Source organism: Octopus bimaculoides, chromosome 10, assembly GCF_001194135.2.
Source record: "Octopus bimaculoides isolate UCB-OBI-ISO-001 chromosome 10, ASM119413v2, whole genome shotgun sequence".
Classification (NCBI taxonomy): Eukaryota; Metazoa; Mollusca; class Cephalopoda; order Octopoda; family Octopodidae; genus Octopus; species Octopus bimaculoides.
Window position 1 is genome coordinate 851,557 of NC_068990.1, and position 7,954 is coordinate 859,510.

At 37.2% G+C, this 7,954-nt stretch overlaps 1 protein-coding gene across 1 annotated transcript in view; it reads right to left on the minus strand.

The window, feature by feature from the left end:
* LOC106867290 (xaa-Pro aminopeptidase 1) overlaps window positions 1-7,954 on the minus strand; it is a 72,819-nt gene that overhangs the window by 64,534 nt on the left and 331 nt on the right. The window lies entirely within an intron of this gene.

Genomic DNA, 7,954 nt, shown 5'->3' on the forward strand with positions numbered 1-7,954 from the left:
TATATATATATATATGATACATCTCATCACGAGTTATATAGAATCAGAAGGGAGGTTTCCGGTTTCTGTGGCATATACATCTCCCCACACTTGGACGGGACTGAGTGGACAGGAGCAACATGAAATGAAGTGTTTTGCTAACGAACACAATGCATTGCTCAGTCCAGGACTCGAAACCATAATCTTACAATTATGAGTCCAACAGCTTAACCATTAATCCATGCTCTTCAAATAATCTCCTAATATAATAATGAGCGTAGTGTTTTTATATATTTGTGTATATATATTTGTCCCTGCTATAATAATACTCTTGTGTTTTTGTTCGTCACAACATAGGAATGAGAAAGGAAGGGGTGATAGATGAATAACGAAGGAAGGGGGAAAAATTAGCGTTTCAACTCTGTGTGAGTATATGTGTGAGTATGTAAAAGGGAGGTATATGAATGTTTGTGTGTGTGTGTGTGTGTGTGTATGTGTGCAAGTGAAGTATGTGAATGTATGTGAACATTGACAAGCGTATTAATTTGATTTACCATCCATATCTTCTACTATAATAATACTCTTGTGTATTTCTCCGTCACAACGTATGAACGAGAAAGGAAGGGGTGATAGATGAATAAGAAAGGAAGGGGTGATGGCAAACTTGGTTGTGAGATGATGGAAGTTCTACGGGGGAAAAACATCGAACGGCATTTCAACTCTGCGTGAGTATAAGTGTGTGTATGTATAAGTGTGTGTATGTAAAAGAGAGTCATGTGAATGCTTGTGTGTGTGTGTGTGTGTGTGTGTGTGTGTGTGTGTGTGTGTGTGTGTGTGTGTGTGTGTGTGTGTGTGCAATGGAAGTGGGATGGTAAAAATTCAACGCTGAAAAGAAAAATCAAACAGCGTTTCAACTCTGTGTGAGTATATATGCATATGTGTGTGCGTGTACAATGGAAGTATGTGAATGTTTGTATCTGTGATATTATGTACCTTATTTTGTACCTTATCTTCATAAAACTAAAACGCTAGAGATGTTTCTGTATACACGAAATATCTCAGAAATACTATATTTTATCTTAATTGTTTGAGAATATATCTTTTCATACCTACCTTCGGCAATGCAGTACAAATTTATGTGATATTTGAACCTCTATTTATTAACGAAAACGATTAAACACAATTTTTGTTTGTTATTTCTTGACGAATAAACATGGCTTCTGTGACGTCAACACACATACACACATACAGAATACACACACATATAATGAATGTTATGGCGTGTCAATCAACACAAACACATGTCCGCTATCTGTTACATATACACATACATAGTCTTCACGCTCTCTAAGAAAAAAATATACCTCGACTTTTTGAAGTAAACAATATTTTAATCATTTAGAAATATTTTTTACAGAATGTGATTTCAAAAATATAAGTTGTTTGTACAGTAAGTATTTATATTTTAGCGTTCTTTAAACAGTTCGTTAATTTCCGTAAAAAAATTATATTTATTTACTTTTGTTTTAAAGTGAAAGATGTATGTACGTGTATATGAAATGGACGTGTGTGTGAAAGAGAAAGAGAGAGAGAGAGACAGAGACAGAGAGAGAGAGAGAGAGAGAGAGAGAGAGAGAGAGAGAGAGAGAGAGAGAGAAAGACAGAGTGAATTCATATGCGTACATCTTTATGTACGTACGTGTGCATGTGTGTGTGTGTGTGTGTGAGAGAGAGAGAGAGAGAGAGTGAATGAGTGAACGTGTGTGTTCTGATGTATGTGTAAGTGGCATTCTCTCCCCCCTCTCTCTCACACATACACACACACACACAAATTAACGAACAAAACTAGCTGATCCGGATGCCAGTTCTGAGAATCAAAGCAAAAGATCGCCCCAAGGGAATACCATTAAAAGACATTTTCGAGTGCATTCAACGTATCTCAGCTCCAAAGATTTGGCTGCTATTTCTAGCACGCCCTGCTACTACACAACAACTATTTGCGATAAAGGACCCGAAATACCTGTTACGTGGTAGCAGGGTGTGCAAGAAATAGCAGCCAAAATCTTTCTTTTTCTGGGGAAAGGAGCCGTTTACGCGTGATTTCGATAACAAATTCTTTGAAAGCATGCAAAATAACTAGGGAAAGAAAAACAACCCAAGAAACAAAACTCCGTTGTTGGGAAACTCAGACTTGACTGATGACCCAACGGGTCACGGGTAGTCTAGTTTATATATAAAATACTACAATTAGCCGTCATTTTTGACGGTACGTGGCCAGCTAGCGATAATAATATCATTTTTTAAATGACTTTTGTCAATGTTATAATTTTTCCTTTTGTCATTTGATAGCCGTTACTTTAGTTTACTTTAGAAGCAAATTGCGCGTAATTTTGTTTACAGCTGCTAGTTCAGTGTCAATTTTAACATGGAGTGCAAAAACGAACATTTTCGCCATATTTTGCTTTTTTATTTCCGTAAAGTCAAGAAAGCTGCTGAGACTCACAAAGAGATATGTGAAGTTTATGGGGTTGATTCCTTAACAGAATACACATGTCAGAAATGGTTTTAAAAATTCCCTTCTGGAGATTTTTCACTCAAAGTTGACCAACGTTCTAGTCGACCAACTGAAGTTGATGATAACCGAATCAAAACCATAATTGAATCTGATTGTCATATAACTGTACGTGAGATAGCAGAGAGGCTAAATGTATCACACACAACAATTGAAAATCATTTAAAATGTCTTGGACGCGTTAAAAAGCTCGATATTTGGGTTCCACATAAATTGAAAGAAATGCATTCACTTAATACGACTTATCAATTTTTGCGATATGCATCTCAAATGCAATGAAATCGACCTTTTTGGAAATGAATCATCACTAGTGATGAAACATAGATTGTCTACAATAGCATCAATCGAAAACGAACATGGTCCAAGCGTAATGAACCAGCATAAACCACATCGAAAGCTGAATTGCATCAAAAAAAGGTCATGCTGTCAATTTGGGTGGGATTACTAAGGTGTTGTGTATTTGGAGCGGCTTCTAAGGAACCAAACGATCAATTCAGATGTTTACTGTCAACAACTAATGAAACTGGAGGAAGCATTAAAAAAAAACGGCCAGAATTGTAAATCGTAAAGGAATCGTGTTCCACCATGACAACAGTAGACCACACACGTCTTTGGTGACTCGTGAAAAAGTATTGGATCTTGGTTGGGAAGTGATATCCCATCCACCATATAGCCCTGACCTTGCGCCATCAGATTAGCATTTACTTCGAAGTTTGTAAAATTCTTTGAATGGTAAAACTTTCAATAATAATGATGACCCGAAATCGCACCTGCTTCACTTTTTTTTGGCTAAGGACCAGAAGTTCTATGAGAGCAGAATCAGGAGGTTGCCAGAAAGGTGGTAAAAGTCAACAAAATGCAAAATATATAATTGATTAAAGTTCATTCTTTGTATGAAAAACAAAATTACTTTTATTTCACATTAAAAAACCGAAATTACTTTCTTGCCAACCCAATATATGCCGGACTCTCCCGTCGAAGAAGACATATGAGTGTCAGCGAGAAGTTTAAAAAAAGAATGCAACCAAACAGACTATCAACAACACACCTTATTGTTACTGATATTCCTAGGTGTCTACAATTCATTCACTTCATTTGATGATTCCTCATGTGAGTCCGCATTCCACCAAAAACAATATGGATATGAACATGACTTATTAAATCAGCACGTGATCTCGCTAAGAAATCACAATGTGGACAATGGTAGTTTGCGGGAAGACTTATTCTGTTGCTTCCATTTCTTATTTTACCATAACTGTGCTTGAGGAAGTATCCTTTGAGGTTTCGAAATTTTGAAGCTGGAAAAAGTACCCTCTCCTCCAGTCTGCACAGTTTCTCGCAAGATTCTCAAAGGTTTCTTTGCTAATACTCAGGTGTTTCAAATTATCCCCTAATTTGTCCTTTTACCGTATAAGTGACCAACTTACAGGGCGTCGTGAAATTACAAACTGACCATAAAAGATTTGTTTTGGCATTCGACCACTATTCATGTCCACATCATCGCATTTGAGACTTAACCAAGAAAGCCTCTGAACCAAACTTTTCCACACATTTCTAGGACACTGCTCTTCTTCACTCTATCATCCCATTCAGCCTTGTATGTTTGTCTAAAACATCTCATATGAAGATTGTTTAGCTGACTGATGTGCTTACGATAAGATGTTCAGGTCTCTGCTCCGTAAAAGAGTTGTTAGAACAACTAACTTGTACATGTCAGTTTTTGACCTTACTAAGACATCATGAACATTTCAAAGACGATCATAAAGCTTCCGAAAAACCGAATTGACCTTTCTAATACGGGATTGGACCTTCCTATCGAGTTTAGTATCGCTTAGTAATGTAGAACCTAAATATGTGAATGCATCAACGGTTTTCAGAGCTTTGCTTTCAACAAACAAGCTGGGTACCAGGACGTGACTGATACAACAGTTCAATATATTTTATGCTGAAAGTTAAGCCAAAAGATCTGGCTGCAAATTTATGGATGATATGCCGGATATCTTCAAGTGAATGAGCAACCAGGGCACAATCATCTGCAAACAATCTCTTACTGTCTGAGATGCAACTTTAGTCCTTGCTTTGAAACGCTGTTGGTTGAAGATGCCTGCAGTTGTCCTACAATCGAGAAACATCAGAAAAGCACAATCCAGTATTACGGCAAAAAACCGTGAAGATAATATTGGTGCCAAAACACAACTTTGTTTTATACCATTTTAACATCTAGAAAGTCTGAGATTTACTGCCATTTGAGAGAACGGACGCCTTCATATATTTAAGTAGGGACACTACGACATTTATCATTTGCTGGGGAATCCCGAGCTTTGTTAAATCTTTCTACAAAGCCTTCCGACATACAGTGTCAGAGGCTTTTGTAAGGTCAACAAATACCACATAGAGGTCTTTATTGTGCTCCCCTGAACTTGTCGTTAACTGAATATCATATCCACTGTCCCTCAACCTGACCTAAACCCACAATAACTCTCTGGAGAGACAAAAATCAACTAATACTGTTTAAGGTGACCCGAGAGGATTTTACCTGCAACAGAGAGCAGCGATATGTCACGATGGTTGTCACATTTACAATTATTACCGTTATACTTATGTAGGTGTGCAATCGTTGCATCTTTAAATTGTTAAGGGACACTTCTTATTTGCCACATTCGGGCTATAAGCTCATTCACTCTTGAATCTTTACCGTTTGTCAATCATTTTATAATCACTTTCACTTCATCCAAACGACCCAATGCAAGAGAGTCAATCACCAGTTTTCGGGGGATATTATTGATTGAGTTCATGTCTGCATTTGTATCTCTGTTGAGTACATCTTTAAAATGTTCCACTCAGTGTTTCAATATGTCATTAGGATCTCTGAGAAGAATCCCTTCTGTAGAAAGAACTGTAAAGCACCATTCTTTACTTGGACCGAATACCCTCTTTAGATTTTGATAAAAACCATTCTAGTCATGATTGCCGGCTGATTATTTTGTTCACACCACTGTTGCTCCATTTTTCGGAGTTTAGTTTGAACAGAGTTTTTGGCAGGTTTGTAAAGCTTTTTCTTTCTAGCAGTGTTCTTATCTGCAATCCATTTATTGGGAAGTCTGTACATTACTCGAAGCTGTTCATTTATAAGCTCATCATTTTCATTAAGCCAATCTTGGTTTTTACAGCATGAAAGCCCAAGAACTTCTCTGGATAACTCACAAATAATATCTCTAAATCGATCCTATGATTGTTCTATATTTTCAGTGATTCTAACATTATGTGACTTTTCATTAAATGTTTGAGCGAGAATATCTTTGTTATCTACTTTGAGATCTGAAATATCAAATCTCCTTATGAACTTTTTACGATTTTGTTTTATAGCCGGCTCTAGTCCTTTTTTCATCGTACTACAAACCACAGCATGGTCGGACCAGCATTCTGCCTTATAGAAAGAACGTGTTAATTTAACATCACTTGTATCTCGGATTCGAACAATCCCATAGTCAATCAAATGACCATGATTTGATCTAGGATATTTTGTTTGTATTGGACTACCCATAAAATGTATTGTTGATAGAAAGTATAAAATCACTGCACATGGATGGTAGTAGGAGTCTATTTGAGTTCATTTTGCGAAGACCATGCTTACCAAGAATATTTGGCCAAGAAAGGTAATCTGATCCAACACGGGCATTAAAATCTCTCAAAAGAAAAATGTCTTGATTGACTGACAGTTCGGTTGAATAACATTCGTAAACCAGAATAGAACTTCTCTTTAGCTCCATCTGTAGAACCAAGTGTTGGTGCGCATGCACTTACTAGTGTAGCATATTTTTCTAGGCTAGTTGGAATTCGCAATAATATAAGACGATCATTAATTTCACTTGGTACAGATTCTAGTTTATGTACAATATCATTACTAATAAAGAATAAAAATTCATTCGCAGTATAATGACAAAAATGAGTGAGCAAGCAGTTTTTAGGGTACCTTTTTTCTATCTCTCTCCCTACACAAGGGAAAGCAGTGCCATCCTAAATAGGCTACTTTTTTAAGAAGAGGACACGGACTGTGAAATTGTTCACATAGGATTCAAAGAACGGCCGTCTGCTTCTTATCACCATACGTGCAATGCTCAAACTAGGGAGATCTCCAGTGACTTTCTCTACCTGTGCCAGTCGCCATTACTTCGTCGCTGTAGGATTTGATTTGTCTTCATGTTGTTACTGAACAACTTGCATTATGAGATAGTTTAAATTGGAATTTGTTTGTGTTGGATGAAACCCACTCTCTCCACCTAGAAAGCAAAACCTTTACTGAGGCACAGTGTGCCACTTGTTAGATGCAGACTAGGTCGCAGATCAGAAGTAGTGATGGTATGGCTTGATTTACAAATGAGTTGAGAGTTTGGTAGCTCAGCAAACACACATACACACTCATATATATATATATAGAGAGAGAGAGAGAATATAAGATATAAAAATAAATATAAAAAGGAATGTAAAAAAATGATAATAAATAAAATGTACATAAAAACATATGTACACATAAATGTATTAAAAAAAATATAAAATAAAATTCTAAAATATAAATAAAAATATATAAACAATATATACATATGTATTCATTGTTGGATTTCTGTTGCCTGCTCATGAGTTCCTCTGCCCTTGGACGGGTTTTATTTGCATACATACAACTACTTATTTGCACTTGTGGTATCCACCCGGGATGGGTTGAGTCGGCTCCGACCACATCCGACAGTCGGCCCTAGCGTTCAAGCAGGCAAAGTAATGCTTCTGCCTGCAGAAACCCCCCCCCCCCAAAAAAAAAGAATGTAAGGCAAAGTCGACCTTCGTGGAATTTAAACTTTGAACGAACGAAATGGCGGCGAAGCATGTTAACGATTCCTCCAGATCGCTGTCTTGGATAATATTAATAAAAAGTACAGGGACTTTTCAATGTGTGTGTGTGTGTGTGTGTGTGTGTGTGTGTATTGTTCCGTTACTTGGAGGATGAACAAAATAGTAGCTTGCATTTAAATCGTGTATGTATCAGATGTTATATATAAAGCGTGCCGGGTGGTAAGAAGTTTGCATCCCAGCAACACGGTTCCGTGTTTAGTCCCACTGCGTGGCAGTGCTCCAGCATGGCCGCAGTCAAATGACTGAAACAAATAAAAGAATAAAAGATATATTGTTTTTATTCCTTTCGTTCTTTTAGTTGTTTCAGTCATTTTACTGCGGCCATGCTGGAGCACCGCTTTGAAAGATTTTCTTTCCCTTTTAGTCGAAGGCTATTCCCTGTAAGCCTGGTACTTATTCTATCGTTCTTTTTTTGCCGAACTTTAAAGTTACGGGGACATAAACAGACCAACATCGGTTGCCAAGCGATGGTAGGAGACAAAAACAGTCACAAAGACA